We start from the raw sequence: 21532 nt of genomic DNA on the forward strand, positions 1-21532 counted from the left end.
AACTCCCTGTGCCGATGATAAGCCTAGTTCTGATCTCCAGCCTACTACTGAGTTTGTTGCTCCTTGCATCTCACATTTCTCTCTCCGGTAATAATTCAGATATTTGGTTGTTGCTTGTTTCTTTGTACTTGCTGTTGACTTTTAAGTATTGCTTATCCTGCTGTAATCTAAAACCAGTTCTTTATAAATCAATACCTCGATGCTATTACTATATTACACCTCTTTGAACACTCTCTCTATTACTTTTTCTTTTGCTAATAAAATGCTGCAAAGAAAACACTATATTTCAGGTAGCCTTCTGACAAAACTGTATGCCCTCTAGAATCACAGGGATATGAAAAAGCCATTGAATGTGGCATAGACATCCGATGCAAATTAGGGGTTTGTTGCAAACTTTGGTGAGCCTTGGAAGCTATATTGCTGAATATGTAGAATAAAGTAGACCAAGGTAAGCATACCTCATGTTTTACAATAGTGTTGGTTCTGTGCCAGTTGTGCTATTCCATATTTATAACTTTATCTCGGCATTAGACAATTCACATTCAAGCTAATAGGAGTTTTCCAGGAGTGTCAGTTCAGGTTCTTGACAAGAAATGAGCACAGCCTTTTTGCACAGCTTTACAGCAGAAATAGCAGTTAGAGTAGAGAAGAGTCTACTTGAGATTTTTATGAAGTGTTGCATAATGATGGATCACCAAATTGAAATTTCTATGAAGGTCTGTCCTTTTCTAAGAGAGCTGATCTATAAACCCTCTGGAAACCAAATATCTTCAGGGAGGGGCTGAGTTGCCCAAAATAGAGTCGATGCTTCCTGCAAGCTTTGCTCTCATATCCTATCTTGCATCTCTCCACAGTTCTCTCCATTATGAAATGTAGGTAGTAGGTATTTTACTGTGAGCATCTTTGATTGTATTCAAGTCCAGTATATTTGGGAAAAAAAAAAATACTACTTGCTGTCTGTGCAAATTTAAAACTCCCAAATCATCAAAAGTGCTGAATATGAGTTTACCTTTTTGACAATTATTCCTTGTCACATTATGTTGCTTAGCAGGGAATTCATCACAGGGGAGGAGAAAATTAATTCCTTGTAACAATCAGGAGGCTTTTATTGTGCTTACAATAATATATTTTCTACGGGAAGGCAGAGTTTGGTGCTGAAACCATACCACCATTGGCCTGGTGCAGTGAACAGGATTCCCTCTGCAGAGGGATGACTTGCAGGTCTGTGTTTACAGGCCAGCAATTGTGCAGGACTCCTAGTTCCAGCTCCCAGGAGAGGCTGAAATTCTCCCATTTCAGGTCATTCAGATGTTGTGTCCACGTCGCTCATCCTCACCTTATGAGCAGGCAGACAGAAGAGTTGGTGTTGTGCCTACAGTATACTTAGGGAACTGAATCACAAAGTACACGTTCACACAGAAGCCTGTGACCTAGAAGGGAATTGTACATAGTGTTAATTGAGCATCTCTGGCCAGGACAGTGTCAGCAATTATAATAGCATTCACCATTTCCTGTGGAGAGGAGTTCTTTTTGTGTTCACCCTTCTGCCAAGAAAAGGATAAAATCTCTCATTTGTCACTGAGGAAAATCACCAAGTCTTGTCCAAGTTATGCTGTTTCCAAGGCACCAGATTAATCTCTCTGATACCCCTTTGCCATTTTTTCTAGACTAGCACATAGCTGAATTTCTTCTTTCATGATCAACTGGTATAAAGGACAGCCAACTCACATGACAGTCTTTCACCACTACCTGCTACACTGAAAAACCCTACAGGAATGATTCAGTACAGATATATTCCCCACAGAGCAGAGATTTGCTGTGCTTTGGGGCAGAATTTCACCCCTGACTTGCTTCATAAGAAGCCTCTGGAGGAGACACCTGAAGCAGCTGACACTACCCCCTGGAAAAGCAGCAAAGAGAGGCAGCGGAGATGATGTTTTGATGGTCTGTCTGATCATCTTTTCAGCTGCCTTGGCTTCTTCTGGGCCTCTTGGAAGGGGAGGATCTGCCTGCACCATACAGCAGCCTATTTCAGACCAAAATTTGGCATGATTTTTTAGATATTGGCAATGATTCCCAACTGTTCTGGAATGAGATGTGGATAAAGACATTAATGATAAGGTTGATAAGCATGGTTTGGTTCAGTTGAAGTTCCCCTTCTGGCTTGCTGTCATCTCAGAAGCCTTGTGAACTATAGGATGCAATAGTTATACACACCAGCAGTGGCAGGTAAGGTAGAAAGTCTCAGATATGCACATGAATGAGGATCAAATGGAGCAAACTAATTCTCAATCATACCTAGTCACCACTAAAAAGATGATAGAAAGAGACAGAATCAAAATTAGCAGGATAACAGATTGCATTTCTGGTTAGGAAGAAGTCCTGCATTATGAAATGCTGGTGGATTTAATGTTAATTCTACCCTTGTTTGTCATGCACATTGTAAAGCGTGTTAGCAGTCATCGCGTGCTAGTTGAATCAAGGCAGTGAGGTTTTGGTATTTTTAGAGTGCTTTGTTTTATAGCTTAGAGCCTTGGCTGAAGTCCATCTGCTAATATAGAAGATTCGCATCACTGTCAGGCTGGGGACTGAAGTTGTTGCTGTTCTCTCCATACTCCACAGTGTCTGCAGGAGGATCTGGATTGAAGCTGTGAATTTTTCTCATGATCCCCAAATCCAAAATCGTATTTTGTGTAATTTTTGTCCCTAGAAAGTTATCCACTCCTTCAACTAACTTTCCTCAGAAACAGTCAGACAAGACGTATGGAACACAGGCTTCCTGTATGCAGATAAGAAACAAGACAAGACAATAACTCTGCTTATGACCAAAATTGCAGGGTACAGCTCTTAGGGGTCAGAGCACAGTTAGTGTTTCAGGTAAAGAATGCATTGTTTGCATAACTCTTCAAATTGAACATGTTGAATGTATACATCAATATTTTTCAACTCCATCTTCAGTCTAAAGAGTTTGAGTTTTTCAATGGCACGCTGGTGGAGTTTCTCAACATACTGGCAGATGTTACGTGCATCAGCTGAAGGGCAGCTTCAGCTTCTGAGGGGAGTTTTGCTATTAATTTCATGGCCAGGAGAACAGGCAAATTCTGGCTACAGAAAAACTGTATAAGGTGCTGCAAGTGGAAAGTCCTTTATAAAGTGTCACTGGAAATGCAGTATGTGTCTTCTATAAGCACACATCTCCCAGTATTTTCAGCACAATCAGGAGATAACCATCCCTTTGTCCTGAATGATAACCATCCCTTTGTCCTGAATGATAAGCAAGTGTGTGTTTTATGAAGACTTGTTCAACAGCTATATAAATTTTTTTTCTTTACAAGCCATCATCAGGTGAATGCATCTTCACTTCCTCATTCTTATCCTTCATTTTCCCACATAGCCATAGCAGCATCCATATGAAAATGGAAAAAGGGAAAGGAAAAAAAATATCCTTGGCCCTGCAATTTAAAAGTCAAGTCTTCAATCTTATTCCAATACATTTATACCCTATTTTACATACCTCATGGCTGACTTCTTACAAATCTAGGTTTCTTTAAAATGGCAGAAGATACATCTTTGATTCTTCTGATAGTCCGATTTGTTACTCTGTACTTCCAGAACAAAACCTAAATGCAGCGTGCTGCACTGAGAGATTGGTCATGGACAGTCCCTTAGGGTTATTAAATAGATATATTGTCTTTGTGGAGCTGATCTGACTCCCTTTTGCTTCACTACAGTTTAGCAAGGACTTACTGAGATGCTGCTAGGATTTAACCTTGCTGCAGTACCACCAGACTTCCCTGAATGTGATCCTGCGGGGGGAGATGAAGATGCAAAGGTGTGTCCCTACTGCCCAACTCTTTCCATGACCTGAAAAAGAGGGAAAAAATGATGTAGAAAAAAATACCGGTATTGTATATATGTAATGCATTTTGCAGCTATCTGATCACCAAGGTTGTTGTTTCCCTCCATCCTAAATTGTTACGTCAGGTTTATGTAGAAAGAGGTTCTTTGTAATCACACTAAAGATGGGTGGGGATTTCGGGGTGTTGCAGACTGCTGAAGAAAGCCCCAGAGTATGTGATGCACTAGGAAGTATTAATGAAGATGCGAAGATGCAGAAAAAGCCTGTTCCACTCTCCCTTTACCCTAAACTAGGTATTTAGGACCTCACTGTCACAGACTGAGGATGTAGTGAGTTACCTAAATTCCATAATTGGCCACCTAAATCACTTGCCCTCAGTGATTTTCTAAATTAAGTATTTAAAACAAAAAAGCACTAACCGATGTGCGATTTGTTTTCTCAAATTTTCTCCATTTGAAGTAATAGCAAACACAATGACTTTAAAAAATAAGTTTATGTAACTCTTTATCTTTTGGACAATTTCCTTCCAAACACTGATAATAAATGTACATGTGAACATTTAGAGCTCTCTCTTGGGTCCCATTTTTTAGCCTTGGAAAAATCCTTTTTTATAGCTATATAAAAGGTTATGACCATTCCTAAACAATTCATGAGTGCCTTTTTATTCCACTGCCCACAGAAAGAGGAAGGGAGCTCGCCACCAATCTCTCTCTCCAACAAATAGGACACAAATATAACACAGTATTTCTCCTAGACAGAGGATAGTTGTTACCCTTCCTGCCCATATCCTTTGGAGCAGCTTGTACAATCCCTACCAATCCAGGGATAGGAATATACTTTTGCTTTCACCTTGGCGGAGCTTTACCATGTCAAGGCAGAGCTTGGGAAGTGCTTTGAAATCCTTGCAGAGGTGGTGATAAAAAGATATTGGAAACTGCTGTGGTGTAGTGATGTGCTGACTTTGCTGTGCCATCAGCCTCCGTTACAACCACAGCACTGCGAGGTCCAAAGCTGTCCTAATTTGACTATTTCTACAAGGTATGAGGTTTTTAAATGAACAAATGATGACACTGTTTGACTAATGCATTTGTATTAAAATATAAAATCCTGAAGCAGCTGCTAAAGAAGACGCTGCTTTGCAGAAGGTGTTCTGCATTTCCCTGGCCCTGCAAGGCAGAGCTTGAAGGTCTCCCCAGGAGCTCCCAGTGCAGAACTGAAGCCTCGAATGCTCCCTGGCCATGAACTGAGCCCATAAATGTACAGTGACTGAATATTCATTTTGTCCATTTAAAAAAAAAAAAAAAAAAAAAAAGGATAATTTAAAGTACAAGAATAGCTCCATTCATGAGCCACAATGTGAGACAAGTATCTGTCACCAATGTTGTATCTACGTTTCTTAATAAGAACAGAACAAAGCCAATATATTAATACATATAAAAATAAGGAAAAAGATATACAGAGAGAAATTACGTTTTTGTCATGAAGTGATGTGGGTTGATTATAAGCACAGGTATTATTTCTCTTTGTTCACTTCATTGTGCAGTCTGGGAGAATAGGGGAGCCGTGTGCACCTGCTGTATGACCGGATGAAATTAGGGTTTCAACATTCGGAACAGCAGATACTTAGGGTAAAACTTTCCCCTGATTTGAGCTGAACTATTCATCACACACGTAGCTGCCATTAATCTTACATGCAGAGCCAGGCTTCTCATATTTCAAAATCTTTGGAGAGGCAGCTTTTTAATCTATATTTGGTTCTTCTTTTTCCCCCCTCTGAGATTGGCTTCTCTTTGCATATAATGCGGTAGTAGTTTCAATTTAAACAGAAACCTGAAATAAAATAGTTGAATATGAAACCTTGGCAGAGAGAAAAGAAACAATTATCTTGAAATTCTTTTTTTTTTTTTTTTAAGAGGTAAAAATCTTCAATGACAACACGTCTGACTGATAAAATTGACATGTATTTTAACTTCTGTTTCAAGCAACAGATTATCTTAATCACAACAAGAGGGCATGTGCTCCTGGATGGGGCCATAAACTCAATTAATCTCAGTAGTAATTCTCTGTGCAATTCATCTTGATGTAATGCAGCACCCTGAAGTACCCAAACTGCGGTGGCTGGAGCCAGGTAGACAAGAAGCAAAGGCAGAGGCTGCCCAGCAGCTCCTGGTGGCTGACTGTCCTCTCCTCCCACACCGGCCCAGGGAAAAGGCAGACCTAGAGCTGCTCCTGGGAGCCTAGACAGGAAAATGAAGGAAAAGGAAAGGAAAACATCAGGGAAAGCAAGAGGCAAACATGGAAGTGAGAGTAGCAACTGGGGGTGGGGGTTTAACATCTAAGCTTATTCTCATAAATACGTGAAATACAACAGCTGCAGGTTACCACCTATTTCTATCAAAAGTTTCTGGAAACCAAGAGCAAAATTGTAAGTCATTTTCATAACCCTTTGGGCTCTTGAGATGATTATATAGCTGTCTCTTCCTTACTTTGTAGGTCATTTATACAGCACATGTTCTAAACCCTTCGCTCTTCTCAATATCTCAGAAAGGATTTGGTTGGAATCCCAAACTGCTTGCCATTTTGCAGAACTGGATCTGGACAGATAACATTATGAATTCAGCAAAGTGGGTCACTGTGGGAACTGTTTCTCCTACCAGACAGCCTTGGGAAGGTACTGGGAACTGTTCAGACACTTGTGGGTATTTATGTGTGTGCATGTATCTACCTGGCACACACATACCAAAACACTCAAATACACATATGTAAATTTTGCTATTAAGTGCTTACATTTCTTTGCTCCACCATTTCTTCTTGGTTTGCTTAATTTAGCATAGATTTCCTATGTAAGTCTTGCAACTAGTCAATTACTGAATTCCTTTTCAAAGGAAGAAAAAATGAAGATTACAAACCTCATCAAACTAGCATAAATCACCATATCTTCACCACGGGAGGATCTGACCCGCTAACGGTAGTTTCTTTCTTCTTTATAGAGGTAATTATTCTATTAAAATTAATAGTGAAATGAATACTGCTGTGACTGAATTATATGGGATAAGCATGAATTGCTGTGATCTGTTCTGTTATGAATTAGTAGTTATTGTGTGCCCAATGAAATTTGCATACTTTCCTCTCCTTCCCTGGTATCAACCTTGGTTTACTTGCTAAAGCTCTCTCCAGCGTTGCAGCTGGAGGTTGCTGGTGCTATACACTGGCACAGCAAAGAGGAGGTGTTTGTAGAACAAAGTACTTTTGGTTTTAAGACAGCAGCAGAAGTTACAAGATAAGCATGGATTTGTTTGATATTTGAATTATCAGAGATCATCTTTCCAAATGTGGTGGAGCTTTTGTTTGTGCTTATATAGGTGAGGTGAGGGAAAATAAAAATAAAAAATAAAAAAGAGAGGAAAATAAATTGTCTCCTTTCCACCTGCCATTTCTTTTGTGAAAAGAAATGATATGTGATATGACTTTGAGATCACACTGCCTGAAGCAGCGAGGATTGTTGGCATCTCAAAGGGACAGTGCTCAGAATAAGGAAGACCCAGGCTTGTGCAGAAGCTTGCAGACCTGCAATAGCTCTGTTTGAGAGAGAACTGCACTCACCTGCATGCACCAAGGTGGTTCGTGGAAAGTCTAAAGTTAACCTTGAAGAGGATAAATGATAGCAGGGTGAAAAGCAACCTTTTCCACACACATCTTGAGAGATATGCCTTGAGCGAGCAATAGCAATTACTTATTAACTAGAAGATGGCAGGAAGCAATTGCTTTTCAGTGCTGTGTGGATGCAGGGCAGATGTCAAGTGTCAGGTCCAGCCTGGCTTCCAAGGACCAGAGAGAGCCCAGAACTAGCAGGGAAGTTTTACCCTGCAGGCTCTATAGCGCTATTTTGGGGTATAAGCTCAGCTCTGTGAGGTGGGCCCCTGCCTCAGGACAGGGTAAATCCCCCAGATCTAATATAAAGGAGATACAGGAGATAACAGAGAGAGAGAGCTACTCTCCTTGGACCCACAGTAGCCTGAATCCAAAAACCTTGCAGGTGTCCTACAAGAGCCATGTGCTCAACTTGGCTTCAGATGCAGAAGAAGGAAATTACTGCTGCCCAGGCAGTGTGGGAAAGCCCTAGCTGGCTGGATTCCTGTGAACTAATTGCTTTTGTTAATAGGATTTTATTGTTACTAACCAAATTAAGATGGTTGCAAGCTGGTTTAGATAGCTTATGTTGGAATAAATAATGACCCGCTGTAGTAATAAATGCAAATTTCTCCCAATGAACAAAAATTTTTTTTTCTCTTTCCTGAGAATGGTTTGCAGCCACAGTTAGTCAAAAAATAAAAGGGGGGGACAGGGTGGATGGACAGGGGATAACGACACTTATGTTGACATGGTTATTTAATAGAATGTGTTTTGTTTCTTTGGAAAAACCTTGATCTCAATAGTCTCCAGGCAAGTAGAAGATTATTCCTTTTTCCTTCCTACAACAGTCTGTGCAGTGCATAGCCTAACTGCTTAAACTGCTTAATAGAAGCACTTTTTCACCCCAAGAAAGCAACCTTAGAGAACTTCAAAGAAGGTCATATCAACTTTAGATGCAAGACATTATTTTTAATTCATGTGGTCTATCCGTAGTTCCTATCACCTGAACAGTCCTTCCTACAAATTACATTCTTTTTGTGAATATAAACAGTTTATTAAAACTCATGTATTAATTATTTAAATGAGGCTATAAATATTTGAGGAAGCCCATGCAAAAGGCACTCATAATAAATTATCATATTCTACCTTTATTGAAAGTTAATTACAGAACTCTGAAGATAGCTTCTCTGACAAAGACATCGCTGCTGCCTGTCATTACACGGGGTAAGAGCATTATCTCTAGGTAGCATCAAAAAAAGAAAAGCAGCACCTAAAGTTTAAAGGGAAATATCAACACTTCAGTCTTAGAGTGGTTATACTAAATGTGGCACACAATCAAGCATGTAAGAGTATAATTACCCGTGCTCAATGTCTTCTGGGAGGAGCCATCAGTTTCCATCCTTGACTTTGAGATCACAGGTGCGGAGACTGAATTAATGAGCAGAAGAGGAGATAAAGGTGTAGAGGAGAAGCCTGGAGCAAGTGAAACAAGAAATTGCTCACACAGATGGATGTAGTGAGTGAGAAGTCAGACACTGTAAGCAGTACTGGGAAGAACATCAATCCCACAACTGTATGGCAGATAAGCCTGAACAGTGCAAGGGGATTTCTTATCTGAGAGGACAGACACAAAATAAAATTGAGCAACAAATGGCAGCAGCAGGATAGCATAAACCTCCCTGGATAAACAGTTGAAATTCTTTTCCAGATGGGAGAAAACTTCAGGTCTGGAGTTGTTAGTTTTGCAGTACTGATTGCTGAGGTGAAGACTTATTTCAGAGATATTCCCATCTTCTGAGTCCCAGACTCAGTACACGTGGTCATGTCCAGCTGTCAAAGTTATTGCACATTACAAATGGCAGGTGCCAATCAGGACAGAAGTAGCTCTGCAGAATTTGGATAATGGATAATTAAATCAATTAAATAGAAAGAGATGTCCCATGATGATCCCTTTCACTATGTACTTTTTCTGTCACCATGTCCCATGTTCAGGGAGTTCCTTGTGTCACGTGCCTGGATTTCTTGAGAACTTGGTAAGGTCACTTCACAGTCATGCAGGATAGACCAGGAGATGCTACTGCTGTGAAGCCTCAGACTGTGAGCTCGTGATGGCTGATAAAACCAAAGCACTTGTAAAGATGGAATCACCTCTATGAGGCGTGATAGTTCAGATTTGCTCCACATATCCAGACTTCAGATTTTTCCCAACATTTGTCTAGTCACCTGCTTCAGTTGTCCATCCATCTTTTCCACTGCTAAAACAGAACATCAGAGATCTTACTAGCATGAGGACTGCAATGTAAGGGGTTTACTAGCCAATTATATTTCCTTTATTGTCTACTTATAGGTGGTGACTGTTTAGGGAAAAAAAAAAAAAAAAAAAAAAAAAAAAGCCATTTCAACCTCATGTTGTTTTCAAGTGCTTTAAAGTATGAACAAGAAATATTTTTAAACTTGACCTAAAACAACTTCCTTTTCTGTTTGTTTGTCACTATAGCAATTCTCAGTATCATTGTTTAGCTATTCATCTTTGGAGGGCTTCTGCTCGCAGACATTTTGCAACTGGCAGAGCTGAACATATTCTGCAAAACGTTTTACACTAATTCATGCTCAGATTTGTAAAAGAACTTGTGCTGGGCATGCTCAGGCTCCATTTACATTCATTTTGTATGAGCATTAATGAGATCAAGTAGAACAAGGACAGATGTTTGTGAAAAATAAAATGATAAACTCCTATTTGTAGTGATGAGAACAGAGCTTGCGGCTTCATAGCTAAGCATCATCTGACCAGAGCATGCATCGGATTCCTGGAGTATCTGGAGTCCAAGACTCACAGCTCCCTCCATATGGTTATTTTTCAAGCACACATCTTGTGTATTACACACATAAGAGATAATGATCCTTGTATAACTTCAGGATTATTCACCCCAAGGAAAGCAGAGTAAGGTCATTTTATGCATTATTTGTAGCAAAGATTTAGAAGTGCAATCCAGGGACTCTCCCAAGGTTGGAGGGAAAAAAATAAGAAAGAAAGAAAAAAAGAAAAACACTGTAAATGGTAGTGAATTTTCATCTTTTAAAATAATATACCTTAGAGTTAAATTGAATGAAGGTAAAAAGACATGAGCTGTGCCAATACCAACATGGCCATGAAATTTCAAGTGCCCGTTACCAGACTTCTCAGCTCTGTAAAATGTTTTGGAGTAAATAGGTATTATGAGCACTGAAGAAAAACATAATTTCAAAGAAAAGCTTCTCAGTTAAGGTCAGTTTAATATCCACTCATGAATTGCACTGTTTTTAATTCGTGCTGATAAGCTTTTATAATTTAGTTACTTTTCTTATTCCAAGCATACTGAAGCAGTAATTAAGCTATGATATGAGATACAAAGTATTGTGTGCTCAATTCGTCAATTTTTGTTCAACCTAACAGTTCTTGTTCCGATTGCACTGGCATTGTTGTGCTGAAATATCTCCAGATCTATCATGTCAAGATTATGCATGATGTAATTTGTAATAGTAGCTAGGGATTTGTTTACAAAAAACAAATGTTCCTTTAATCTTTAAAACAAAATTAGACTTGTCTTACATCGCAGAACAAAGAGATTTGCATGAATACAACACTTTTAATAAATGAGTAATTACCTTGTGGAGTGGCAGTTGGCTCATTTAACGTAACCTTTGAAAACAGCTTCCGCCATACAGATTTTAAATAATGCCCTTCTGAGACACATTTTGAGAGCTGGACTGTGGAGGTTTAAGTGCTCTATAGGTGTATTATTTATACCACAGCAGCCCCCAGTTCATGGAAGAGAATTTGGACCGTGGCTACTCTTCACAGCAGAGGTAATTGCAAGTTAACTGATCTACCTCTCCTAGAAATTTGCAGGCTCTGCTTTTTGGTAGCACCATGGATAAAGCTGCACACCATGTGCCAGACCATCACTAGGACAATTAAACCTGCCTTTGTTTAGCATTTCAAATTGAATCATTCATACGATGAGAATACAGGGCACCCGACCTTTGCAGTGTGAGTTTCTACGTTGGTGGAGGTTTAATAACACTCCTCCAGCTGTAAACCAGCCCATCATAAACATATTTCTGTGACTTTTATGGCTGAGAATAAATGATGTGTACAGGCAAAACCGAAGGGATGCTTCCATCCTTTCCTGGAGCACTCTGGGTCATCCATGGGTTATCCTTGTCAGAGCTTTGCCCCCCACCATTTTCTTTGAAAATCAGACAGCCACACACCAACAGGAAACTAATGAAGGCTGCATAAGTGTCTTGGATAATAGTTCTGTGCATTTTTTATTAGGCTGTAAGACACAACAGGCAGAATATTTGGGGGAAAGAGAACATACCAAGAATGTATTATGAGGCATTAGGTCAAGTGCAGATGAACTTCTACTACCTGAGAAGTGTTTTAATCACTGGCCATGGACCAGTTAGGCAGCTTTAATGCAATTATAGAGGAAAAATCATGTGGTTGGTGAGTGTTTTGGATGCAGGCATGACTGCACTGGATGGTGCTTGTACTGGTGGGACAGGGGAGGACAAGAAGGGCCTTCTGGAACCACATCCTGCTGCTGAGCTTATGCCAACACAAGGCTGCTCACACCCCAACCCCATCTTCACATGGTTGGGTCAGCCTGTTCAAAAGGATGAGATCTCAGGCAAGGGTTCTCCTATAAAAGTGCAATCCTGAGTCACTAAAGTGATGGCTGAAATCCACGTTTAATCACATGCATCAATGTATTGTTGAATCTGTTAGTGCTGCTCAACCCATCAAGAGGCTAAGACCAGCAGTGATACTCAGATGCTTTCAGGACATCAGGTTCTTGTAATGACCTCAAAATTAGGAGGTGTATTCAAGAATTTTCCAGCTCTGATTATTAACCTCTTCCCATCCTTTTCAGGGGAAGAGGTAGAAGACGGCTTAATGTACTTCATGCTTTTTAGCAGTCTCTTTTTTTCAGAAAATCCTTGAAATCCAGATTATAGGAAATATTGTCCTTTTACTGCTCACACTGATCTCTGGCCATTGTGCTTTTGTTTCTTTTGCTATTTTTCCTGTCCTCACATGGCAGGTATACGTGTGACAGCCCTCATTATTACAAAGAGAGGCCTGGATCTCCAGCCATATATTTCAGCATTTTCAGCCTTAGTACTTTAAAGCATAGGAAACGTAGGGTTTTGTTGGTTTGTTTATAACAGGAAAACCAGTGACAATATGATAGCTTTCATTTTAAAAATAAAATAATCACTTTTCACATAGGAAACCATATAGAAAGCTAAATTATTTTTTGTTCATTGACTGGAAGCACTTTTTTTTTTTATGTGTTATTAATGTCTAGAAATTCAACAGAAATTATTTCCTGATGTATTTGTTTACAGGAATCTTCCACATGGACTGGAAACAAGAGACAAATACCACACAAGCAGTATACCAGATCTTAATTTCATAACTGATAACTATCCAATATATTATGCATGCTTTGTTATGTCTCATAAATGCATTATGTTTATATAATTTATTCGTTTTCAGGTTCTTTCATGGCTTTGCTGCTAAGCTGTGTTTCTGGCACTTCATTCACACAGATTTCATGATACACTTTCACTCTTCGGAGCCCATCTCACAGCTTTTCCCTTCCACCTCACTAAACCTGGCCTCCCAGGGCACAGGGAATTCACATTTGAGCAAACATCAAGTTTTACAGACACCAGGTTTGGTTCAAAGCCCACAAAAACTAAGGAAGATTTTTTTTCCTTTTTTTTTTTTTTTTTTTTTTCAGTAACTGTTGGATCAGACCTTAAACACGGATTATTGATTTCTAATGCAAAGACAGGCAATAATTGTTCCTCTTGGGTGCTCACTTCCACCATCACGAGAGACGAAGTCATAGCAATTATATCTTTGGTTCAACACCGTCATTTCCTGGCATTTACAGTTGTGTGAGCAAACATCTCCACTGCAGCATCAGGACCACAACAACTCATCAGCCAGATTTAAATTAGAGTCCCTGCTGCCACCAGAGAAATAGCAATGGAAAGCCACCCACAAACCTCCAGGAACCCCCCTCATCTTCAACTCACAGCCAGGCTCTTCTCGTTCTGCATCTTCCATTTGCTCCATTAATGAATTATTATTAATGAAAAATTAACATTGCATAGAGGCATTTTTCTTCTTTGACAGCATGCCAGTCCTCAACCCTGGCCTGAGACATGTGTGTGAATATTTATAAGCAGCTTCCTATTGTCTTTCCAAAAATGTATAATTATGCTGCAGTTCATTGGCATTTCATTAAATATATAACAATAAGATTAAGCGTTTGCTAGGCTATCTAGAAGCAGTTCAAATAGGATGTAAATAATACTGCTAAACTGCACAAATATTTTATCAACCTGCTCTCAGCTTTGTCCTGCAACAAGGGGCAGATTCAGCTCCAAACTTAGCAATAAATAGCAGCAATGTTTCTCCCTAACCTAAAAAAAAGATCAGTTTCCCCCATACAGCTTGGGAGAGGATCCCCAGTCATATATATTCATTCCAGCTCCCTGCAGGTAAGCATTTCATGTTTTCATTAGTCTCATTAGCACTCATTAGTGTCATCAGGTTGCTCTGAAGTGACCCACTCTCTTTGCAAAGAGGTTATGTCAGTCAGCAATAAACTCACATGCATAAAACTATAAATAAAGGTGGGTGGCTCCACGCTTGCTTTAGATGTATGTTGCTGTGCACGACTTCAAGAATTACCAAGAAAAAAAATGTACTGTTGTGTCCTAGCCCCCCAGAAAATCATAGAAAACATTATGCACTTCTGTGGAGACAAGTTTATAAACGATGATTTATTTCATCATTTCATTTCCTTCCTCTCTGCCACATATATCTACAAAAAACAGTTTTGTCAAGACTTGCTCTGCCTTTCATTCTAGAAATCAAGTTCCAGATAAATAATGCACTAAAGTTTCTGTTAAAACATCAGCTATGATCCATAACTGCCAGAGAAAAATGTCAAGCACTGATCATGTCTGAGCTAGGTGGCATGTGGAATCATTAAAAAAAACAACAATGCTTTTTGAGTACAGTATTAGCAAGTGAGAACTGTCCTGGGGTGGGAGCCAGCTGTTGGGCTGTGCTGGGACCGCTGAGGTCTCGAGGAAGGAGTGCCACAACCTGGTGGTCTCCAGGCCTGCTAGCTTCTGGTAGCTTTGTTTCTTATTACCTTAAAACCTGAGACTTTGAAAAGATCTCACAAATTAAACAGTAGAGCCCAGGAAAGCTTTCTGATTACTTCTCGTGAGCCTGTATATTTTCCCAGCTAGTGGCTCGTACTGCAGTTGGAATTTCTCTTGTGAGTATCTGAAGCAAATTTGACTTCCCAAAATCTAGAAGTCAAAGGTTCCATGGAAGATCTCTGAGATTTGCCAAACTCAGGTGTTAAGCAAATCCTACAGTTCTCCTTAAAACTTGGATGTGTTTATCTGTGCACCTAAGCTGACAAAAAGAGCTTTTCCATCTGAACAGCTGTACACACTTTTTAAGTACTCAGAGGACTTAAGCACTGTCATTATTAATGCACTCCTGGAAGTGAAGATGCACATTCACTTGCCATGAAGGTGCCACCCAAGAGAAACCGTGGCCCTGCGTCTGTTACAGATGCCCCTCAGCCATATGAGCAACATTTATTTCCAAAGGTGCAAAGAGAGGGACATAGAAAAAATGGCAAGCTGCAGCATATAAGCCTCACAGACTGAGCAGCACAAGGACTAGAAATTCCCTTGCAAGCTCTGAGCTATTCTGGATGAAGTCTGCTCCTTAGCAGACCATCTCTATTCAGCTGAAAGGCATACATGTGCTTAAAGAGCTCCTGGCAGCAGACATCCCATAATTCTAATGTTACTTTTTTATTATCATAGTACCTAGGAAGCCCTGCTACCATCCGAAACATCTTTCTTCTAGTTGTTGTGCAAATGCAGAAAAAAGGTTGGTCCCAAAGTGGTGAAAATCAACAGGGTAGTAAGGACAGAGAGGAACATACAAGGAAACAATGCAAAAATACCTCTTCCTCCCAAGTAAATAATATTACAGATGGAAAATTGGAACAGCAGCAAGATGATTTACCTGTAGTAACAGAGAAAGTCAGAAGCAGAGCTGTGATTATAGGAGCCCCAGGAGTTTCTGATTCCCAGGCCATTAGCCGGCACTGTCTCTGTTAGACATATTGTTATGAGAGAAGTTTACAACACTCGTGTCTTTTTTTTTTCTTTCTTTTTTTTTTTTTTTTTGGTCAATTTACCTACCAGTATGCCAACTGTTAGAAAATGGCAATGTATTTTTTTCGCTAGTGAGTCTTCTCATGCAGTTGAATGCTGGTGGTTTATGCAGATCTTAAATTGAAATTGTTCAGAGACTCTTTCCCTTTTATTTACCCTTTCATATTTTATGGGTATATTTTAATGCAGCCCACAGAGTTCTTCAGATACATATTATGCCCTTAAAAATATCTTATTCTGGCTGCTGAATATACTGCATGAAAAAGCAAGAAATCCGGTTGGAAAAATAAAATAAAATAAAATAAAAAACCAAAAAGCTTAAATTCTCTGTAATACTAGAGAATTAATAAAACATTGTTCAAGAACCTGGAGAATATTACAAAGATTGGAAGGTTCTAAAAGAAAAAAATAATATGATGATCTTTTTTTTTAATGTTTACTACAATTAAAACATATTAAATTAACTCAGCAAGACTCGATCTGGGGTAATTAGGAAATATGAGACATCACTTGCCAGACTGATTGCACTCTGCTTGTATGTTAAACTGGAGAAATGTCAGCTTTCCCAGCATTATTAGAAGTCTGTTATCAAAGTATGCAAAGTATTACACTGGGTGAGCATTAGATTGATGCTTCTAAAATTGAGTAAGATTGAATTAAAGCAGATAGTTTGATGGATTCCCAGTGGGAAACGTCCTGTATTTCTCCTAGACTGTGTTATTCAACCTGAAATCTTGGTTTGGATTTTTATTCTTTAACTTATCAGGCTACTGCTTTACAAATCACAGAGTAAATGGTATCTTAGTTTGTTTATGAAATACACAGAAGACACGTTGTTTCACTCCAGTTTTCTCATCATCCTGGAAAGTTTTTTCCCTCCCCTGTAGCTCATTCTGCACCCCATGGCACCCCAATAAGATATAAGAAACTACACGTCTCATTTAATTCTCTGAGATTTTGTTTTCTAAGGAGTAGGTGAGCACAGGGCTACAGATACAGATACTCCTATTCTAGCTTATATCAGTTGGGAAAAAAAAAAAAAAAAAAAAAAAAAAAAAGCCTGAAGGGTTTTACCTACCTCTGCGCTATTTCTATTGCCACAAGTCTCCATCAGTGCAAGAGTCTCTCACGGGGAGTTTGAACTTTCCTTTAATCTAATCCATTTAGAAAATGACTTACAATTTATTGAATAAATTGGAGAAAATTGATATCTTTTCATTAGACTGACAAAGTCTTTTTCACTGCTGGCATTTGTGAAATATGTTCTCTATTTAAATTTTATTTATATCAATCTTCTCTGGTGGAAACTAGATTAAAATGGAATGCTTTACACTTACAGTAAAAACCTTCCCATCCTGAATGAGTGTCGTACTGGTTCTGCAAACGATCTCTGTTTCTTATTCCTTGGAGTAACGCAATACCTATGATCAGGAGGAAGCACAGCCTAATATCTCTACCCCTTTGTATTCTATTTCTAAATAAACAAAATGTGTATACTTTATCACAGGAAAAAAGAGATAGCTGCTGTGGCTTTGTGATAGCAAATGCAGAAGTAATCTTGGAGCATTTTCATACATAGCGTGTTCCCTCTGAGCTGTTGAAAAATGCATGATGAAACTTTGCTCTGTTTCATATTTCAGGATGTTCCATAAACATGAATTAAATTTATATATTACTCTGTATTGTCATACTGTTGTATTGTTAAATATAATGTCTTTATACTCATTGTCATATACGTTTGTCATATTGTTGAAGCAATTTCCTAAATACAAACATAGAAAAGTTAAAGGAGAATTGCATCTGTCAAAAAGATCTTTGCATTTTTTATACTCACTTGAACAGCAAACATCTGAGGCAAGTGCCTGCAAGTTTCTGAGCTGTGTGCACATTTTCTCCCAGACCTCCTTCTGCCCTGTTAATCACCTGTGAGAGAGCAGTCAGCTGCTGCTCTGAAGGACAGAATAACTGCAGTTTAATGCAAGAACTTGAAGACTGAGAAATGTAAAACTCAGCAAGTTTGGGAGTTTAAACAAGCAAGGACGTTTTAATCAAATGAATTGTTTTTGGTTTTGTTGTTGTTGTTGTATTGGGTTGCTTTTTTGTGTGTGTGTTGTTGTTTTGTTTTTTTTTTCCAAATGTCTTTTGATTCAAGGGGAAGGTGATTGAATGGTTTGTATTTCCTTGTTAGTTTAGTCTCAGATCAAATTTAGGTGTTTGAGGGCGTTCAAGTGCATTTTTATTGTGATGCTGTAATAGAATAATTCATCTATGAAATTCGAGGGGAAAATATCCCCAGTCAGCCCTCTTCATGCACCCAAGCTTTGTTCTCCAGAGGATGCACAAGAATAAGTCAAGAAGCGGTCACTGCCCTTATGCAACCCACAAAGAATTTCATGAACTTTGCAGGCTGAAGCCCACTGAATTCAATCTAAGCAGGAAGTTCCCTGTAGCCGTCTGGGTCTTTGGGCATTGTTTGGGAACAAATTCATTTTAAAATATGATAGAATTGTGTAAACACTAGCAAACATAAGCTTTCTGTTGCTCTTTCCCTATAAGGAATCTGATTACCAGATCTCTTATCTGTTGTTTTATTTCTCTGATGATATACATGAAGAGAAAAATGCCATTTCAACTGTTTGGGGTTTTATGTATGTTTGTTTGTTTGTTTGTCTACAATTCATACAAGCTAAACACATCAAAAGTTAAATATTTTTATCAAAATTTTCCTACAGCTTCTCTAATAAAGGTGATAAAAATCCATTGTGAATTTAACTGAAAAAAAAAAAGAAAAAGAAAGAAGAAAAGAAAAAAAGAAAGTTTTCTTTCTCTCCAGCTCCATTAGTTATGTGCTTAAAGTTTAATATTCTCATAAAAGATGCATTTTCTTGAAAAGAGCTCAGATATAAGCAATCCCTTATTTACACTAGCAGGAGCTGGGGAATAATAACACAAACGAAGCAGGAGCAGTCAAGCCTCTTTTATATCATATCCTTTTTCTCTCCCCATGGCTGAGGGTATCTGTCTCAGTCAAATCAGCCTTGCATGAAAAAACTCTGCACTTCACGTATTCCCCAGACAGTGAGAAAGAACACAATGAAAACCTCTCCAAAACGTTACAAGCATCTAATTCAGAATGATGTGAGCACTCACAGCCTGCAATGCCTGGTGACTAACAGGAGTCTGTAATTCTAGGCCACAATTAGCACCTTGGGTCACTGAGAAGCTCAGGTTCTTCATGATCCTGGAGATCTCGAATACAAACCGTCCCAAGGGAAAGCACCTTAATTTTAACAAATCTCTCTCCACACATCGGCACATCTCAGAGCGACATCGCCTAAACAGAGCGAAACTGCATTGTATTCCCTGGAGAGGATTTTTTTTTCTCCCCCTCCCCATACAGGTGTAGCTAAACTCAAACACAGCAAACTGTGATTCATTTTAAAGCTTTTGCCTGCCTCTTTGAACAGAGCTGGAGGTGTAAAACTTTGAAATCGAGCAGACCTCAAAGGAGCTGCGGTGCCCAGGAAAGATAGCTGGTCCTAAAGATTAAAAGGCTCTTAATAGAAGTGAAAACCTATAAACACAAGACTCAAAGGAAATAATTTTCATCTGGCTCTAGATGCCCTTGCCACAGCGTGGTGCTGAGGACAAGACCACAGTAAGCTTTGTAGTGCTTCAGACTTACAAAGGACTTTGCCCACTTACTTATTAGAAACAAATTGGTGCTTTTCATCTGCAAATGACCTCAGTTTTCCCTTTACAAAAGGAGCCTTTTCTCCAGCCCAGCTGTACTGCTTAGGGAATGGATGAGGGTGCTCACTGGTGGACCCTTGGGAGGGCTTCCTTGTGATTGTACCTGCACTGTGATCACAAATGGGTATGTCCACTAAAAGCTGCACGCTGGTAGATGAAAGAGTTGACATCAGGGTTCAGCACTCATTTTGTGTTTGATTTTTCTTTGGGGTCAATACCAGATGCTTGGGCTGTATTTAGGAACAACATCAATGAGGAGTTAGATCATTGTGATCGCAATGAGCAGCACCGTTTCCCCATGCTGCCTGTCAATGTGTTCTCCTCCCATCTCTGAATACAATGCAAATTCCCTGTGCCAGGGAATTTAGTTTTGTGGACTTTAGCACCTAGCATTTTAGGGCACTTCTCCACAGTTAGTTAATGCTATGGCACTGCTACTAATAAATAAATATGATCGTTGCTTTTGATTCCATAACATCAGATTCTCCTAAAGTACCCTGAGGATGCTCTGCTCTGATGCTTGCTGTGAGGGCCTGTATTTAGCAGGATATGGTTTTCAGTTTGCCCACTGCACAATCTATTATTAGAGTGCAGATTCAGCCTCATGTGCCTTTTCAAGCATAGCAAAGAGAGAGATCTCTTCTTCACTGTTAGCAGCATTAATGATAACCTTCTGAAAATGATGTGTGAATAGCATCATTACACTGCCTTGCAAGTGCAGGTGTAAAGGGGTTTTTGTGTTCTACATATGGAGAAATAATATATTACATGATAAAAATGAGGCACAAGCTGTGAGAAGAAATAGGAGAGAAAAAGCAGAGGGTTTAACTCATTTGCTCCAACTTACTGCCTTCGTCATTCAGAACAAATGAGCTTGCAAAACCAAAATATTTACTGCCTGTGTTTCAAGTAAATCCAACAGCTGTCCCATCCTGTTGGGACAGATATCCAGTGGGTCTGCTGGTATAATCACATACCAAGTGAAGGCCTGTTTTAGATATATTAACTTGGACTCCAAAATTGGAGTGACCTTTTATTAGAGCTAATTAGCTCTAAAGAGATAACTGGCCTGCCAATGTTGCTTCTCTTTCTGGTGTGTTTGTCCTAACAGGGCTGGATGCCCTCCAGCATGGCCCACTGAATGTACTGACCACACGTTGCTCAGGTCGACTTGTTCAGCAAGTGGCAGAAGCTGTTTTTTCCAGCTTATATGGGGAGCAGCGATCTCACGTTTTCAAAGGAAAATTTTATCACACTGTAAAAGAAATAAAACTAAAGTTTAGTGACAGTACACATGACCTTCTTCACAGGACTTCCCACTCTATATTACTCATTTTTATTTCCCTAGGTTTACTACCAACTTTATGTAAAAAAAATCTTACTTTCTGAGTGTGTGACATGATTTGGTGTTTATTTAATCAATACAAATTATTTCACTCTGTTACGTTCTTACCTAAAGGAAATGGTATTTAGCTTTCTTTGGGAACAAGCATGTGTATTTAAGTCTCTGTGTTTCCTTAGGACTTTGTAAGCATAATCGGATTGCTGCTAGATAAAAAAATAAATCAAGAATTTAATTATAAACTCTGAAATGTCCTTAAATCAATGCATGCACAAGGGGGCATTTTCCAGGGCTGGGTGGTGTGATGCTAGGTAGTCTGTTGCTTCAAAGGTACTTTATAGGCTTGACGCAGCTGTGAGAAGTGCAGAAGAGTTAAGCCTTTCTATTTGAATGAGCGTGGGAGGAGCTTTGACAGTTAAGTGTCACAAGTGCAACCATGAAATTAATTCTTGCCAGGGAAAACAAGCGACAAACAGAGACACTCAATCCCCAAATATTTGCAATTTGCAAGGTCAGCTAAAGTTTATCAAAATCCCCAGAAAATAGTGCCATTAAGATACAGTCAGGTTTATGGACAGACACCAATTTCCAAGAAAAAAGAAAATAAAATTTAATTAAGATACACTCAAGGTTGTAAACATACATGCTGATTAAATTCAGACAAGATC

General features: G+C 39.2%; 1 protein-coding gene across 3 annotated transcripts in view; it reads left to right on the forward strand.

Moving 5' to 3' along the window:
• The window catches only part of TAFA1 (TAFA chemokine like family member 1), a 220414-nt gene that overhangs the window by 190022 nt on the left and 8860 nt on the right, over window positions 1-21532 (forward strand). The gene's annotated exons all lie outside the window — the stretch shown is intronic.

The sequence above is a fragment of the Oxyura jamaicensis genome, chromosome 12, assembly GCF_011077185.1.
Source record: "Oxyura jamaicensis isolate SHBP4307 breed ruddy duck chromosome 12, BPBGC_Ojam_1.0, whole genome shotgun sequence".
NCBI lineage: Eukaryota > Metazoa > Chordata > Aves > Anseriformes > Anatidae > Oxyura > Oxyura jamaicensis.